General features: G+C 38.7%; 1 pseudogene; it reads right to left on the bottom strand.

Annotated features, from left to right (window-relative positions):
• Window positions 1-1,003: 1,003 nt before the first annotated feature.
• LOC101606579 lies at window positions 1,004-1,517 on the bottom strand (annotated as a pseudogene).
• Window positions 1,518-18,417: the final 16,900 nt, after the last annotated feature.

Here is an 18,417-nt window from a genome sequence, read left to right as displayed (position 1 = left end):
GTCTTTTAAAGGGCACCAATCCCATTCAGAAGCAATCCACCCCCATGGTGTAACAACTCTTTGGGAGAAAGGATGTCACATATGGATTTAAGGGATCATAAATATTCAGATCATAGAAAGGCCCATAAAATTCTAGCTCCAAATTAAATCCTACACAAATACACAGTTTATTAAACAAATCCAAAACAACTAGTATCAATAAAGGGTTCATCTCGATCTTCCCTTTTACCCTCCTCACCCCCCACCCTGTTTTTTAATTCAGGAGCTTTTATTGTTCTAGTAACTGTACACACAGACCAGGCAGAGAAGTGCCCAGGGAGATGATGCTCATATCTCACTGTTAGTTATCCTTTGTTTCTTCATCTTCTAAGCACTTACATGTTCTGTAAATTATTTTAGACCTTTATTTTGAAAATGCAATCCAAGTGTGAATACATAAACACAGTTATCTTTTCTCCATTCCCTGTCCCTTTAAATAGAAAAAGTGTTTTCTCTTCATGATGTGTTTGGCCACAATTGTCCCACCCATGGTTTTAAACAAACTGTGTCTTGCTCTTCAGAAATCCTGGAACTACAGATCATCTGGTTAAAGAAATTCTGGAAGAAATCCTATTCTTTTTTGTGGGGGGGGGAGGGTTTCGAGGTAGGGTCACACTCTAGCCCAGGTTGACCTGGAATTCACTATGGAGTTTCAGGGTGGCCTCGAACTCACGGCAATCCTACTACCTCTGTCTCACAAGTTCTGGGATTAAATGCATGCACAACCACACCTGGCTTTGTTTCCTTTTTTAAAATATTTTATTTATTTGTTTGTTTATTTATGTATTTATAAGAAAGAATGGCAGATAAAGAGAGAATGAGTGTTTCAGACCCTCTGTCCACTGCAAACGAATTCCAGATGCATGTGCTACCTTGTACATCTAGCTTACATAGGTACTGAGAAATTGAACCTGTGTCCTAAGGCTTTGCAGGACAATGACTTAACCACTAAGCCCAAGAAATCCTATTGATACTGTAGATAGTCTCCAAGAGGTTAGGATTGTAACTGGCTTGAAGGCAACTGGGAGGGGTCTTCAGAAAACTGAGGGCCATTAGAAAACTGCACAGAGGCAAATTTTGTCAACAAGATACCAGCACCTTCAATTAAAGCTAGGAGAATTCCACCCATTGCTGACCCAGCCATGGCCACCAGTCCATTTCTTGATGCCAAGGTGGCTCCTGTTAAGGCACCACTACTTATGGAGTTCCAGGGATCTTCTTTTCCTCTGATGTGAACTGTACTATACTCAATCAATGAAAACAGACCTCCCCAGACTGCAAAGCTACCTGCCATCTGTGAAACCCTGGTTTGAATAGCTGCAATACTCCCTACTAGCCTGTGGTTTACTCCCACTGGAGAATTTCTCAAACCTTTGATTGCTTTGAAAGGTACCACCAACTATGGTACACATGGTAAAGGCCCCACCACAGTCATGCACAATTCACCAGGGGCACAGCTCTCAGGCATACTACTCCATCTTGACTTAATTCAGCAGCATTTGTGATGCAAGGGGAGCAAAACAGGAACTCTTATTCCATTTTTACCACCAGCCACTTTTAAGAAGTCTCTAAGGACTTCCAGAATTCTTCAACACACCCTTGGAAAATGGCATGCCTAAATGCAAAATTATTCCGCTCAAGTGTGTCCATGGTAAATTTGTATCAATATGTTATTTTTTTAATTTAGATACAAGAAGAGAGAGGTAGAGACGAGAGAGAGAGAGAATAAGTGTGCCAGAACCTCCAGCTGCTACAAATGTATTCCAGATGCATGTGCCACTTTGTGAATTTGCCTTTATGTGGGCACTGGAGAATTGAACCCAGGTCTTTGGGCTTTGCAGGAAAACACCTTAACCCTTGCTCTATCTCTCCAGCCCATCAATATGTTATTTTTTCCCAAGTTTCCTTACTCTTAAATCTGTGCACATTTCCCAGTAATGCATTATCATCTTTATGTAGCCTGACTTACTTTCCTTTTGTAAGCACATTACACTTTATTGCCAATTCAGTGAGCAGTTCCAACAAATCAGAGTTTGCATTGTGACATCCTTAAGAATATACATTATACATAAATCTAGGTGACAAGAGAATTGTTCATAATGTTAGGAATATAGTATGGTCAGTTTTAAGTATGGGACATTTGCTAGTCTTTATTTTTATAACCATGGCTCCTTGGATATGAGATGCAAGCTTGAGAAAAAGATATGTGCATGCTTATGATTAGCATATAAATTGAAATTTCATGATATTTTCACAAAGGATCCATTGAAATATTGACTTTTGAGTGTGCATAAAATAGTTGTTTGTTAGGATGTTAATTGCCTTTGTAGAAAAAGCATTTTCAAAATATATTTTGCATATTTGTATATAACAAACTGCGAATTATATAAAATATAAATGTGACTAGGAAGCTTACAGTATTTATTTACACTTATGACCAGAGTCTTTTACTTAAGTACCTTTATCCCAAGAGGAGATAGTGAATAAATTTGTCTTGGGCTATCATATTTTTAAAAGCAGTTTATTTTATTTTATTTGTTTGGAAGAGAGAGACAGAAAGAATGGGCAACTCAGGGCCTTTAGCTGCTGCAAATAAACTCCAGACACATGTGCCACCTTGTACATCTGGCTTACATTGATACTGGGGAATCAAACATGGGTCCTTCGGCTTTGCAGAGAAGCACCTTAAGTGGTAAGCCATTTCTCAAGATCATTAGGCTATGTTAATAGCCAAAACAATCCCAGTATTTTGTTTCAGACTATTCATATGAGGTAGCAATGATCAAATGGAGAAATGTATTAAACATCCTCTAATATACAGAATCAATTCATAGTTCTGCATCTGCTTCTCATATTCCTTCAGAATGACCATCATTTGCCCTATGGACAATAGTTTCATAGCCACAAGAATTACGGTCTTTTTTTTTTGTTTGTTTGTTTTTTGTTTTTTTTTGGTTTTTTTTTTTTTTTTTTGAGACAGGATCTTACACTGTCCCAGGCTGGCTTGGAATTCTCTACATAGCCCAGGCTGCATTCAATGCATGGCAACCCTCCTGCATCCACCTCTCTTTGATAAGACTTATTATACTCAGGCTAAAAGAACTTTGTGGCCCTTCAGATCTGACACTTTTTTCTTTCATGTTTTGAAGCATCCTAGATTTTCTGCATTAGGTCTGTTTTGTTTAGAAGTGAGGTGTCAAAATAGCCTAGGAGATAAAGCTTTCCCATACACAGTTGCCTGAAAGTTTGTGTAAACTCCATAATTTTCCTTCCTCAAGCTCCACGAATTCATTGTGAACGGTTTTTGCTATTTGTTCAGACCATACAGGGTCAAATTTCTCTTCCCATCCATCCTGACTGATACCTAGAAAGACTTTTTTAAAAATCTTCATCTGAATTTTATTTTTAATTTATTGATTTTTTAATAAAAATATTGCACACAGTTTGCCTCTCTCCCACCTCTATTCTGCTGAGATTCATCTATGTTGGGGATGAGTTCAGTCATGATAAGATTGAACCATTGTATCCACAGCATTTCAATGAAAACTTAAAAAAATAAAATAAAATAAAATAAAATGAAAACTAAAGCCAGATGTGGTGGTGCACGCCTTTAATCCCAGCATTCTGGAGGCTAAGGGGGGAGGATTGTTAATATTTACAGGATATCCTGGGCTACAAAGTGAGTTCTAGGTCAGTTTGGGATAGAGTGAGCTCTTCTTCAAAAAATTAAAAATAAATAAATAAATAAAATGAAGACTAAAGGACAGTAAAACACAACTGGACATAAGGGTAACATCTCAGAGCAAAGTTGTCTCTTAAAGTCCACTTCAGCTCCATTTGACTAATGCAATATCAAAACAATGCAAGTTTCTTTTCTTCATTGACTATTACTAAGGAAACAAAAAGTCAGTTTCAACTCAGCTCTGTGTGAGTTTTAGGATGACCCTACTTTCAAAGGGCAGGATTCATAGACTCTCTTAAAGTTCATTTTACATTCCTTTCTTATTTTGAATCAGTCTTCCATTTCTTCCTTCCTAGCCCTTGACTACCCTTGATCTCTACTTGGCAGACATCCTAACTCTCAAGTCCAAATTCACTTGGGCATTTCTCAAACCTTGGTATACTTCAAAAATGACTTCTTCAACTATAGGCTACTGATTACTCATCTTTCAGTTATCATGATCACAGGTCTCATAGAACTTTGATTCCCCTGATTGTTCAGTTCATTCAGACAGATTTAGCAAACAAGTTAACTTCATGTCTGAATGTTTCAGCCATGATAGTTCTCTTAAATTATTTAGAGACTCCTTACCTCTTCCTTTTGAGAGCTCTGGGCTCTTTTCAGGAATGTTCCAAAGTTCCATTTGCCCTGAGGTCATTCTCAGAGTACATGTCACGGTCAAATCCTCACCCTTTGGATAGCCAGAACATTCCATGTTACCAGATATGTTGGGTTCTCTATATCCATAGGAAGGATTTCTAGAAATCCTTAATCACCATTTCTTCATAACCATGGGATGGATCTCTAGAAATCCTTGCCACAGCTTTTTATGCCAAAAATTATTTATATACCCAGTAAGTATAATAATTTTAACAAAGTTAATGTTTTTAGATAACTAGATATTTTTCACCTTGCTGAAAATTTTGAAAATCACCTAAGTGTTTGTCAACTCTATATATTTTGTTAAAACAAAAAATAGCTGAAGACTTGAGAAATGGCTTAGCAGTTAAGGCACTTACCTGCAAAACCTAAGGACCTGGTTCTGATTTCCCAGTACCCATGTAAAGTCAAATGCACAAGGTGGCACATGCTTCTGGAGTTTGTTTGCAGTGGTTGAGGCCCTGCATGCTCATTCTCTTCCTCGTTCTGTCTGCCTTGCCCTCTCTATTTTAAAAAATAGCTCAGGAGCTAGAGAAATGGATTAGTGGTTAAGGCACTTGCCTACAAAGCCAAAAAACCCAGGTTGGATTCCCCAGGACCCACGTAAGCCAGATGTATAAGGTGGTAGCATCTGGAGTTCATTTTCAGTGACTGGAGGCCCTGGTGTGCCCATTCTCCCTCTAAATCTCTCTCTCTCTCTCTCTCTCTCTCTCTCTCTCTCTCTCTCTCATAAATAAATACAAATTTAAAAAAAATTATAAACAAATTTTTTTAAAATAAAGAAAAAATAGCTTGGATACAAGCAGAAGGTGGTGGAGAAAAGCCACCCAGAGTTGATTGGTATAGTTAGGTAATACAGAAGCTTCTGTTCAACTCTTTGATACATCCTTTACTTTAATAGGCGCCAGAGTGAATCAGTCAAAAAGTCATAGTCTCTTTCATTACTTATTCACAATTATAAATAACTGGAACGTAAATACTATGGACACAGCCTTCAGAGAGCTAGCTATTTAATAGATGCAATTTAAAGTAGAATATTATTGCATGTTGCATAATTATTTCCTAGGTAATAATCAAGAAGCAGGTTTTCACAGTTGAGTAGTTTGTGCAATACTATAAAAACATAACTACACATTATTTAAATAGACTCAGTATGGTTGTAACTAGTATAGCAGTCATGATAATTTGAGATCAAAATTTTTGCCTTTCAAAGGTTCAAATGGTTATTTGAACAGACCTATTAAAAACCTGAACTTATAGATGACTTCTGCCCAAATCCATTCTTCTTGACTTCTACCCATAGCCCATGCTAAAGCCAAAATAATCATTAAAATTATAATTTTGGGGCTGCAGAGATGGTTCACTGGTTAAGGTGTTTTCCTGAAACGTCTAACGACTCAGGTTATAGTCCCCAGTACCTATGTAAAGCCAGATGCACAAAGTGGTGCATACATTTGGAGTTCATTTTCAGTGGGTAGAGGTCCTGACATACCCATTCTTTCCTCTCTCTCTCTCTCTCTCTCTCTCTCTCTCTCTGTGTGTGTGTGTGTGTGTGTGTGTGTGTGTGTGTGTGTGTGTGTGCGTGTGCTTGCAAATAAATAAATATTTTAAAAATCTCTAATTTTGATTATACTATTCCTGTTTATAAATCTTTAATGATGTTCCTTCACACTTGTAATAGAATACAAAAAGACATATTAACCAGGTGTAGTGTTACACACCTTTAATCCCAGCAATTTGAAGGCAGAGATAGGAGAATTGCCATGAGTTTGAGGCCACCCTGAGGCTACATAGTGATGAATTCCACATCAGCCTAAGCTAGAGTGAGCCCCTAACTTGAAAAAACAAAACAAAAAAGTCCCATATATTTTAAGGTTCTACATAATATGTGCCTTGCCTATCATTACAACCCCTTCTCAACTTAATGTCTAACTCTTTCTCTTTCTCATCTTAAGCCACACTGAAATTTTCATAATTTGAACATGTCATATCTTCATGGAGAATTCTCTTTCTTTCAAGAACATTCTTCCACCTACCCATATGGCTTCCACCTACATGGCTTATTCCTTGGAGTCAGCTTTCTTTTCACCCAAGGTAAACAACCAAATTCAAGTGTATAACTATAATTGCTTTCTTATTGTGTACTCTGGCTAATTATTTCATAGAATTTACCTATATTTACAATTATGCATTAATTGGATTACTTAATTATCCAATACCTGTCTCTACTAAAGATTGAATTTGTATATAGATAGGTAGATATGTATAAAGGCTGCAAATGCATATATTTATTGCAGCAATGTAATAACTGTATAAACCTAGCAAACATGAGAAAATCAAGTACTTTGATTTTCAAAGATGATAAATAGGAAATTTATTACCAAAACTTATTGCTTTATTTAAACATGGAAAATGAGACAAAAACAGTCAGTCTAAAAGAAAGATTTGCTCTTATGCATAATTATAAATTCAAATACAACTCTAGAATATTTTCCTAATTTTTATGGAGAATTTTAATACTTAAACATACTGTAATTTGATCATAATCCCCTCCTATTACATTCATTAGCCCTCCCCACAACATCAATTTCAGTGAACCCACTCCTCTTTTCTTTCTTTTTTTCTTTTTTCCTTTTTTTGGGAGGGGGCTTGAGGTAGGGTCTCACTGTAGCCCAGGCTAACCTGGTATTCACTATGTAGTCTCGGGGTGGCTTTGAGATCACAGCAGTTCTCCTACCTGAACCTTCTGAGTGCTAGGATTAAAGGTGTGCACCACCATGCTCAGCTTCCACTCCTCATTTCATATAGTCCTTCTTCTATTTTGATGTTATTCTTCTTCCCCTCCTCCATCATGTATATCAAAATGTTGATGGACTCAATATTTTGCAGGTCTTATGTAGGTAGCAACCTCCACTGAGACATCATAAATGCATCAGTCTCTTCATATCCAGAGGATGATGTCCCAAAGAACTACTCTATATTCTCTGGCTCTTCTTACATGGTTTCCTCCCTGTGGTAGTTTGATTCAGGTACCCTCTATAAAATTATGTGCTCTGAATGCTTGATCCCCAACTAAGGACAATTTGTGAGTTAGAACCTTGATAGAGGTGTTTTCTTCTGGGCGGGCTTATGAGTGTTATAGCCAGCTTCCCCTTGCCAGTGTTTGACATACTCTCCTGCTGCAGTTTTCCACCTGATGTTGGCCAGGAGGTGATATCCAGCCTCTGTTCATACTGTGTTTCCCCGTGGAGTCTGTAAACCAAAATAAATCCTTTCTTCCCATATTTGTTGAGGGAAGTACTAAGCAAAGGAAAGGCACCCATGTGGTGGGCCAGGGAAAACTGTGAAAAGAAAAGAGAAGAAAGAAAATTCAAAGAGCTCCAGCCATGTGGAGTGCTGGAAGGGGTAAAGAGCCCTTGAGGACAGTAAGGGCTAAAGAGTTCTGTCCTTGGCCCTGTGTAGAGGAAACTCACCGACAGCTGGAAACCCCATGTGGTCAGGCAATAAGCTACTTTTATTTGTATGCTTTGTGCCAGCAGCTCAAAGCTAACTGCAACAATAAAATTGGTACAAGAAGCGGGGTCCTGTTGCTGCTAGAAACCTAAACTGTGTGACTTTTAGCCATGGAACTGATTTGAGGGAGGGTTAGGAAAGATTTTTAATCTTAAAAGCCTTACAGTGCTGTAAGTACAGCACTGTACATTCCAGTAGGAGTTGAAAGACCTGAAAGCAGTAAAGACTGTGGACTATTAGGTTTGGCTTATGGGGGTGAGAAAATTTTGTTTTAACTGGTCTAGAAGAAGTTTGTGTTTAATGGCTTTATTGAGTTCTCCAGCCTGTGTCCTGAGAAGTTGTGCAGGGTTAAATCACATAGAAATGAGCAGGGCATGGTGGTGCACACCTTTAATCCCAGCACTTGGGAGGCAGAGGTAGGAGGATTGCTGTGAGTACAAGGCCACCCTGAGACTACATCGATAATTCCAGGTCAGTCTGGGCTAGAGTGAGACCCTACCTCAAGAAACCAAGACAACAAAACAAACAAAAAATAAAGAAATGCACTGGTGTGCAGATGTATATGGCAAAGAAAGAAATGAAATCTCTAAGCTGAAACTGCTGCCTGTTCAGTTGCAATTGTTTGAGAGATCGAAGCTTTTGAGATTGGGACAGCTGATATGTATCAGGACTGCAGGAAGAATGCAGACTCTTTTGAAGGAAGGGTCTGATTGCAGAAGGAATGTCCTGCTCTTCAAAGTCAGCTTTATTTTCCCAAAGATTAAGAAATTGTTAGCCCACCTGGTAATATGGAGTTTAACAAATGCAGGAATGAGAGGGTTATTGAACTTGCAATGTGGTTCTGTTTTTTGAAAATGGCCATGGGCAGTGTGAAGCAGGCTTGTTGGATTACCTGCACTGAGGTCTGATGGAGCCTAGAGAATGACCTGTGGATTTCAGGGAAAACCTAATGGAGATGCCAGGACTATGGGATGGCTGCCAAGGAGAACTACTGGCACTGAATGGGGTATATCTTGATCTATGAGCAGTCCAGATATAGGGGTCAAATTGAAACTCTAGAGACTGCAATTAGTTTGACTTCTTGGACATAGACTTACAGAATTTAATGTTTTCTCTGTTTTATAATCTTGTACTAGTCCAATATTTCTTTTCTATATCCAATGTCATCACTTGCAGTGAGAATGTTTATTCTATAACATTATAGAAATTATTTTCCATTACCAGCCAACTGTAAGAGATCTTGGGCTTTGGGGAAGTTTGTTCAGCAATGGAATTTATAAAAACTATGTAAACTTTGAAGTTGGACTGAATATATTGAATTTTCATCATGGATGATTGTGAGTTTCTGTGGGCCAGGGGAAGAAATGTGGTGGTTTGATTCAAGTGTCCCAAATAAACTTTTGTTCTGAATGTTTGTTCTCCAGCTGATGGCAATTTGTGAATTTAGAACATAGTTGGAGGCATGTTTTGGGGTGAGATTATGAGTGTCATAGCTAGCTTCCCCTAGCCAGTGTTGGCACACTCTCCTGCTCCTGATGTCCACCTGATGTTGGCCAGGAGGTGATATCTAGCTCTGCTCATGCCATGTTTTCGCCTGCCATAATGGAGCATTCCTTTGATTCTGTAAACCAAAATAAACACTTTCCTCCCACAAACTGCTTTACATCAGGTGTTAGCAATGTGAAGCTAACTGCAACATGCTCCCTCTTCCACAATGTCCCCTGAGCCTTGGATAGGTTAATAAATGTCCCATGTATAAGGCTGAACTCTCAAGAACTTCTGGTTTTCAGCAATTTGAAGAGTTTTGAGAATCCCCAGTATCCACAGCCATCACTAAAAAGAACTTCTCCAGTTAGTGATGAAGAACAGCACTAATGTTATTTCTGCCACCTCCTTGAAGAATGTTTCCTGATCCCTTGCAGGTATGAAAGAGGTGTCACATCCAGTTCTGAACACTCAAACGCCACTTCTCATTACTAATCTCGGCTAGACTTGGATCTTTCCAGTTGTCACCACCATCTGTATAAAGATTTTCTAACCAATAGTGAGAACAGAATAAAACAGTGAGCATAAACTTATACACTTAGGAGGCAATTTGATGGGAGCAATGTGTCCGTTTAGCCAAAGAATAATGGTAACTTTGCCCTAGGACCAAACACCCTCTCATGGATCAGGCCTCAAATCCAATCAGAGAGATATTTCCGGTCAAGACGGTATCTGCCTAACCATGCCTCACCTCTCAGGGCAGGAAACAGATAGAAAAAAGATGATCTCAAAATTTATATGAACTGGCAGAAAGCCTCAGATATCCAAGCACATCCTCAGCAAAAGAAACACCTCTATAGGCATCACCATATCTGATCTAAAGCTATATTACAAAGCCATAGTAATATAAACAACTTGGTACTTGCATAAAAACAGGATTATTGACCAATGGAACAGAATCAAGGACCCGGACTTTGGGACAAGTAACATTAACTACTTCATATTTGACAAAGTCCCTAAAAATGTAGGCTGGAAAAAAGACAGCATCTCTAACAATTGGTGCTGGACAAATTGGATAACTATATGCAGGAAGATGAAACTCAATCCACACATCTCGCCATGCACAAAAATAAAATCCAAATGGATCAAAGACCTCAATATAAGACCAGAAACTCTGCTATTACTGGAAGAAAAAATAGGAGGAACTTTCCATGACATAGGAGTTGGAAAAGACTTCCTGAACAAAACCCAAGTAGTTCAGGAACTTAATCATGGGATCTCATGAAGCTGAAGTTGTTTTTTTTTGTTTTTTTTTGTTTTTTCACAGACAAACATGCAATAAGCAGAGCCAATAAATTACCCACAGAATGGGAGAAAAATTTTGCTGGCTATACAAGTGACAGAGTCCTAATTTCTAGAATCTACAAAGAACTCAAAACCTAAACAATAAAAAGTCAAACAACTCACTCAAAAATTGGGACTGAGAACTGTACAGGGAGTTGTTGGGGGCGGTCTTATGGATGTTATAGCCAGTTTCCTCATGCCAGTGTTTGGCACACTCTCCTGTTCCTGTTGTCTACCTGATGTTGGCCAGGGGGTGATGTCCACCCTCTGCTCATGCTATCATTTTCCCTGCCATCATGGAGCTTCCCCCTTGAGCCTGTAAGCAAAAATAAACCTCTTTTTCCCACAAGCTGCTCTTGGTTGGGTAATTTCTACAAGCAATGCAAACCTGACTGCAACACATACCAAATGGTTTCTACATTGTGTTTCCTAATTAGTTATTGAAATGTTTATTAAAGTCAGTAAATTTTTAAACACTCAAAATGTATTTTATTTACTTTTCTAGGACAGGAAAATATCTCAGTCCTAAATATGAGTTGTGTCTCTTGATTTTTTTGTATTTCTATTTCCTGCATTGTTCCACTGCCAAAGGGGAAAAAAATTAAAATGTTATCACCAGGTATTTTTATGTTGTTCTGATTTTCATGGGAATAAACCTATAATGTCTTACCAATACTTATAATGGCATGTCATTACTTTATCCCAAATCAAGCAAAAGAATATATTGTCTTCTTTGTGAATGACATATCATTCTTTTTCTTCTAAACTTCATATTCTTCCAAATTTAGTACATGTTCTGAACAAAGGACTAAATTACTCTTTAAGTAAAACTACCCTGTCATATTTAAATGTCTTAAAGCATTTTGAGGGGAAAGGTCAGAGCATGTTTAAAAGCAGTCTGTATAAACAGTGGGACTGGAGAAGCCTATAAGGGACTGTAAAATATTCAACCTGAAGCAGCATGATAATGAACATTTTTTTCTATGGATGTGAATCATTCATCCAGAAAAAGAGAAATTAAATGGATGAATTGGTAACTTGGTTGCCACAAGGAACATTTCCATGGACTAGGGGCCAGGCATTTCAGGAGAAAATAAGCACAGAGAGAAAGAGCCTTTTTTTGTTGTGAATATTAAAGAAAAGTAGGCAAAGAACTGCCACTGTTCTGAAAATCTAATTGGCAGCACTCTGTGACTTGTTTCCAGAAAGGAGAGAATAGTTTACAGCATTTTGACACCTGGGGAAGAGAGAGGGAGGAAGAGGTTGCATCTGACCATTAATGATTGGTAGATAGGGTAAGAGCTGAAGCAAACTTCCAGTCCCTGTCAGGATGCTGGGGAAATGTGGAGAACCAGAACTTTTCAATTCCTGAAAGCCTTATAGTTTTGAATGGGAAACAGTTTTCTTTAGGACTGAAAGAAATACCAAGCTTTAATTAAAGTGACAAATAATAGAGCCTTATGCATTAAGAGAGCAGCCTAAGTAGTTGTTAATATTTCTTTAGGTTTTGTATGTGTTACATGTCTACTCTATGTAATAAATTTTAAATGTTTATCATTTTTCCTTCTATGTTAATATTCATCAACAAAAGACTGTATTCATTGTACCTACAGATCTCATTTTTCCATAGCACATTTTTGTATTTAAAGGCATTTTCTCAACTAGGTATAGTATAATATACTTATAATCTCAGAAGCTGAGGCATGAGAATTGCCTCAAACTTGGGGACAGCCTAATTTACATAAGGAATTCAAGGCTAACCTATGCTACAAAGTGAGACTCTGTCTCTAATCAATGCATAGTATTATGCCTATTTATGACTTGTCATTGCTTATTAAAAAAACATTTTAAATGTTCAACCATTAAAATTCAAGATGCTTTACTAAAATTGTCTACCCTTTGAGCTACTTAAATTATCTACTATGTGAATGTTACATTTTTATTAATTCTGGCATACTAAAAGCATTTTACAGTCAATTCTGATTATGCAGGCCTATAGTCCTACTTACTCGGGAGGCTAAGGCAAAAGGATCATAATTTCAAGTCCTGTATGGACTACAGACCAAGTTCTAAGCCAATCTGTGGGATTCTGTCTCCAAAAGTAGGCTTTGAATGTAGCTCAAACTTACAGGACTTGCCTAACAATCTCTAATCAGAAAAGAAAGTTGTGTGTGTGTGTGTGTGTGTGTGTGTGTGTGTGTGTGTGTGTGTTTGTGTTCATTGTAAAATTTCTTTTTAAATGGAAAAGTACATAAAATGAAACTTAAATATACCACCCCCAGCATTAGATACCTTTTGAGATTCTCCCAGGGAATGTCAGAATCCATAGATAGCACAGAACACTATTTAGAATATTTTGTTTTTCATATTCATTCTTGATGGAGTTCACAGCAGACTTACACATTTTTGGTTTTGTTTCTGTTTCTCCCTTAAGTTGAGAACTTTCACCTTTTCACTTAAAAGAAGCACATTATGGCTTTTTTTTTTTTCAAAACACAAATTATCAGCATGAGTACTTTTGTGCTTCAGGGCCACTAGTATGGAAAATAAGGGTTACTTGAACACAAATCATACAATATTTTAGCAGTGAGCCTGATAATTGAGGCATATTCTAACAGGTGGGAAATACACACTGGGCAAGAAGGAACATCATCATGGAGGTCAGGCGTGATGAATCACCATGAGTCCAAGCACAGCCTGGGACTACAGAGTGAGTTCCTGGTCAACCTGGGCTAGAGTGAGGCCCTACCTATAAAAAGTGGGGGCTGGAGAGATGGCTTAGCTGTTAAGGCACTTGCCTGTGAGCCTAAGAACTCATGTTTGAATTCACATAACATTTCAAAAGTACACACCAACTAGGATGTACATACAGTGTTCTTTTTAACCTCTTGTCCCTAAAACTTAACTGAAGGAAGAAACTCAGAAGCCCTCATGTTTATCTACGTGATTGAAAACAACTTTTTTTTTCCAGGTTGCTATATTTTATCCTCAAAGGATAATTTCTGGACTTGGTGGTGCACAACTTATTTCCAGCACTTGGGAGGCGGAGGTAGGAGAATCTCCTTGAGTTCAAGTACAACCTGGGACTAAAGAGTGAGTTCCAGGTTAATCTCACCCAGAGTGAGACCCTGCCTTAGAAAAAGAAAAAGTAAGCCAGTCATGATGGCACTACCTTTTAATTACTCAGGTGGCAGAGGTAGGTGGATCACCTTCACTTTGAGGCCACACTGAGACTACATAGAGAATTCCAGTTTGTATCCCTTTTATGTGTATCCCTTGCCTTATTGATATGGCTAAGATTTCCAGTATTATAATAGATAGAAGTGGGGACAGTGGACACCCTTGTCTTGTTCCTGATTTTAGTGGAAAAACTTCAAGTTTTTCTCCATTTAGTATTATGTTGGCTGTAGGTTTGTCATAAATAGCCTTTATTATGTTGATATCTGTTCCTTGTATTCCCAGTCTTTGTTGGACTTTTATCATGAAGGGATGTTGGATTTTGTCAAATGCTTTCTGTGCGTCTAATGAGATGATCATGTGATTTTTGTCTTTCAATCCATTTATGTAATGTAATACATTTATCGATTTGCATATGTTAAACCATCCCTGCATATCTGGTATAAAGCCTACATGGTCAGTGTGAATTTTTGTATTCAGTTTGCCAATATTTTGTTGAGGCTTTTTGCATCTATGTTCATGAGGGAGATTGGTCTGTAATTTTCTTTTTTTGTTCTATCTTTGCCTGGTTTTGGTATCAGGGTGATGCTGGCTTCATAGAAGGAATTTGGTAGGATTCCTTCTTTTTCTATTTTATGGAAAAGCTTAAGAAGCAATGGTGTTAGTTTTAGTTGGGAGATTATTGATAACTGTACAGATCTCCATGCTTGTTATAGGTCTATTTCAGTGATTAATCTCATCTTGATTTAATTTAGGTAGATAATATAAATCAAGGAAATAATCCATTTCTTTCAGATTTTCAAACTTATGTAGTATATGTTCTTATCGTATGTCCCTATGATTTTTTGAATTTTTCTGGTATCTGTTGTGATGGTTCCTTTTTCACATCAAATATCTAAAACCATTTTGAGCAACAAAAATAAGGCTGGTGGTATCACCATACCTGATTTTAACGTATATTACATAGCCATAGTAACAAAACCAGCATGGTTCTGGCACAAAAACAGAGATGTAGATCAATGGAACAGAATAGAGGACCCAGATATAAGTGCAGGTAGCTATAGCCACCTGATACTCAACAAAAATACCAAAAATACTCATTGGAGAAAAGACAGCCTCTTCAGCAAATGGTATTGGAAAACTGTATATGTATCTGTAGAAGGATAAAAATAGATCCTTACCTCTGTCCATGCACAAAAATTAAGCCCAAATGGATTTAAATACCTTAATATGAGACCTGAAACTCTGAAACTACCAGAGGAAAAAGTAGGGGAAGCCCTTCAACATATTGGTCTTTGCAAAGACTTTCTGAATATAACCCCAATTGCTCAGGCAATAAAACCACATATTAACCCCTGGGACCTCATGAAATTAAAAAGATTTTGTATGGCAAAGGACACTGTGAATAGAGCAAAGAGTCAACCTACAGAATGGGAGAAAATTTTTGGCAGTTGTACATCTGATTAAGGATTAATATCTAGGATATACAAAGAACTCAAAAAATTAAACAATAAGCTGGAGAAGTGGCTTAGCAGTTAAGGCACTTGCCTGCAAAGCCAAAGGACCCAGGTTCAATACCCCAGGACCCACATAAGCCAGATGCATAAGGGGGAACATATGTCTGAAGTTCATTTGCAGCAGGTGGAGGCCATAGTGTGCCCATTCTCTCTCTCTCTCTCTCTCTCTCTCTCTCTCTCTCTCTCTCTCTCTCTCTGTCAAATGAATAAATAAAAATATTTTTAAAAATTAAATAATAAGAAATCAAACAACCCAGTTAAAAAATGGGCTATGGAACTAAATAGAGAGTTCTCAAAAAAGTAATACAGATGTCATATAAACATCTAAAAAGTGTTCTATATCTCCAGTTATCATGGAAATGCAGATAAAAACTATGTTGAGATTCTATCTCACTCCTGTCAGATTGGCTACTGTCATGAAAACAAGTGAACATAAGTGCTAGCAAGGATGTAGAAAAAGAGGAATCTTTCTACACTGTTGGTGGGAATGCAATTGGCCCTGCCATTGTGGAAATCAGTGTGGAGGTTCCTGAGACAGCTAAAAATAGATCTACCACATGACTCAGCTATAGCACTCTTTGGCATATATCCTAAGGAATCATCTCATTTCCTTAGAGATACTTACTCAACCATGTTTATTGCTGTTCTATTCACAATACATAGCTAGGATATGGAACCAGCCTAGATGTCCCTCAACTGATGAGTGGATAATGAAGATGTGGCACATTTGCACAATGGAGTTCTACTCAGTGGTAAAGAAAAGTAAAGTTATGAAATTTATAGGAAAATGGATGTATCTGGAAAGTATTATACTAAGTGAGGTAACCCAGGCCCAGAAAGCCAATCATCACATGTTCCCTCTCATATGTGGATCCTAGCAACAAATGATTGGATTTCTATGTGAGCAGGATGAAAACTCAGTAGCAAAGACCAGTAAGCTAGAAAGGAGATAAAAAGGGAATAGAAAGGGAGGGAAGGCTACTTAATAAGATGGTACTGTATAAATATCAGTAGAAAAACAGATTAATGGGGCTGGAGAGATGGCATAGCGGTTAAGCGCTTGACTGAGAAGCCTAAGGACCTCGGTTTGAGGCTCGATTCCCCAGGACCCACGTTAGCCAGATGCACAAGGGGGCACACGCATCTGGAGTTCCTTTACAGTGGCTGGAGGCCAGGGTGCACCCATTCTCTCTGTATATCTGCCTCCTTCTCTCCCTGTCTGTCACTTTCAAATAAATAAAATAATTTAAAAAAAACAGATTAATGGGTGTGAAAAGGCCTAAGTGAGGTCAGGGGATGAGACTAAGTAAAAGAAAGGTGAGGGAGCGTTAATCAAAATCTAAAAGGATATAAATAAATCACATGGAAACCTACTTTTATTGGACAATGGAACACTCGAGAGTGAATTCGAGGTCAGCCTGGTGTAGGATGAGAACCTACCTAGGAAAACTAAAAAAAAAAAAGTCAAAGACATGTTGACATGTAGAAATTTAACCTCCAATGCAACAGTGCTGGGAAGCTTGCCCTTGGAAGGGTACATCCTAAGAGGCATGAGGGTAGAGTATTAAGGGATTCTGGTGAGAGTGCGTAAGAACAGTAGTGTTGGGCTGGAGAGATGGCTTAGCGGTTAAGCGCTTGCCTGTGAAGCCTAAGGACCCCGGTTCGAGGCTCGGTTCCCCAGGTCCCACTTTAGCCAGATGCACAAGGGGGCGCACGTGTCTGGAGTTCGTTTGCAGAGGCTGGAAGCCCTGGCGCGCCCATTCTCTCTCTCTCCATCTGTCTTTCTCTCTGTGTCTGTTGCTCTCAAATAAATAAATTAATTGATTAAAAAAAAAAAGAACAGGGCTGGAGAGATGGCTTAGCGGTTAAGCGCTCGCCTGTGAAGCCTAAGGACCCCGGTTCGAGGCTCGGTTCCCCAGGTCCCACGTTAGCCAGATGCACAAGGGGGCGCAAGCGTCTGGAGTTCGTTTGCAGAGGCTGGAAGCCCTGGCGCGCCCATTCTCTCTCTCTCTCCCTCTATCTAGCTTTCTCTCTGTCTCTGTCACTCTCAAATAAATAAATAAAATATTTAAAAAAAAAAAAGAACAGTAGTGTTTTCTAAGGAAAGCCCTGTTCTCAGAGATTACTTAACTGGTCATGATAGTGAAGAGTACTTTAACAGAGTCTCAAATACAGATGAGGAACAAGGTACTAGAAACTGGAAGAAGTCCATGTATAAAGACTGTGTGGAAAACAAAACTTAAGATGAGAAAATTGGTTACTTAGCATAAGAAATCCTTAAGCAGCAATGTATCCAGCATGCTGGGAGGCTTCTCTTAACTGTTTATAGTAAAATACATGAAAAGAGAAATAGTTTAAACATAGAGCTGGGGCTGGAGAGATGGCTTAGAGGTTAAGGCACTTGCCTGCAAAGCCCAAGGACCCTTGTTGGAACTCTCTCCATATCCAACATAAGCCAGATGCACATAAGGTGAAGCAATGCAAGGTTGCACATGACCACTAAGTGGAACAACCATCTGGAGTTCAATTGTAGTGGCTGAGGCCCTGGTGCACCAATTCTCTCTCTCTCTCCCTCCCTCCCTCCCTCCCTCCCTCCCTCCCTCCCTCCCTCCCTCCCTCCCTCCCTCCCTCCCTCCCTCCCTCCCTCCCTCCCTCCCTCCCTCCCTCCCTCTCTCTCTCTCTCTCTCTCTCTCTCTCTCTCTCTGTCTCTCTCCTCTCTTTTTAGTTTTCCGAGATAAGGTCTTGCTTTAGTCCAAGCTGACCTGGAATTCACTATGTAGTCTCAGGGTGGCCTCGAATTTACAGCAATCCTCCTTCCTCTGCCTCCCAAATGCTGGGATTAAAGGTGTGTGCCAACACGCTCGACTCTAATTCTCTCTCTCTTTATCTCTCTCCTCTCTCTCCTCTCTCTCTCTCTCTCTCTCTCTCTCTCTCTCTCTCTGTGTGTGTGTGTGTGTGTGT

The sequence above is a fragment of the Jaculus jaculus genome, chromosome X (genome assembly GCF_020740685.1).
Source record: "Jaculus jaculus isolate mJacJac1 chromosome X, mJacJac1.mat.Y.cur, whole genome shotgun sequence".
Classification (NCBI taxonomy): Eukaryota; Metazoa; Chordata; class Mammalia; order Rodentia; family Dipodidae; genus Jaculus; species Jaculus jaculus.
The sequence above is the reverse complement of the archived record's forward strand: the minus strand, read 5'-3'. Positions and strand labels throughout refer to the sequence as shown.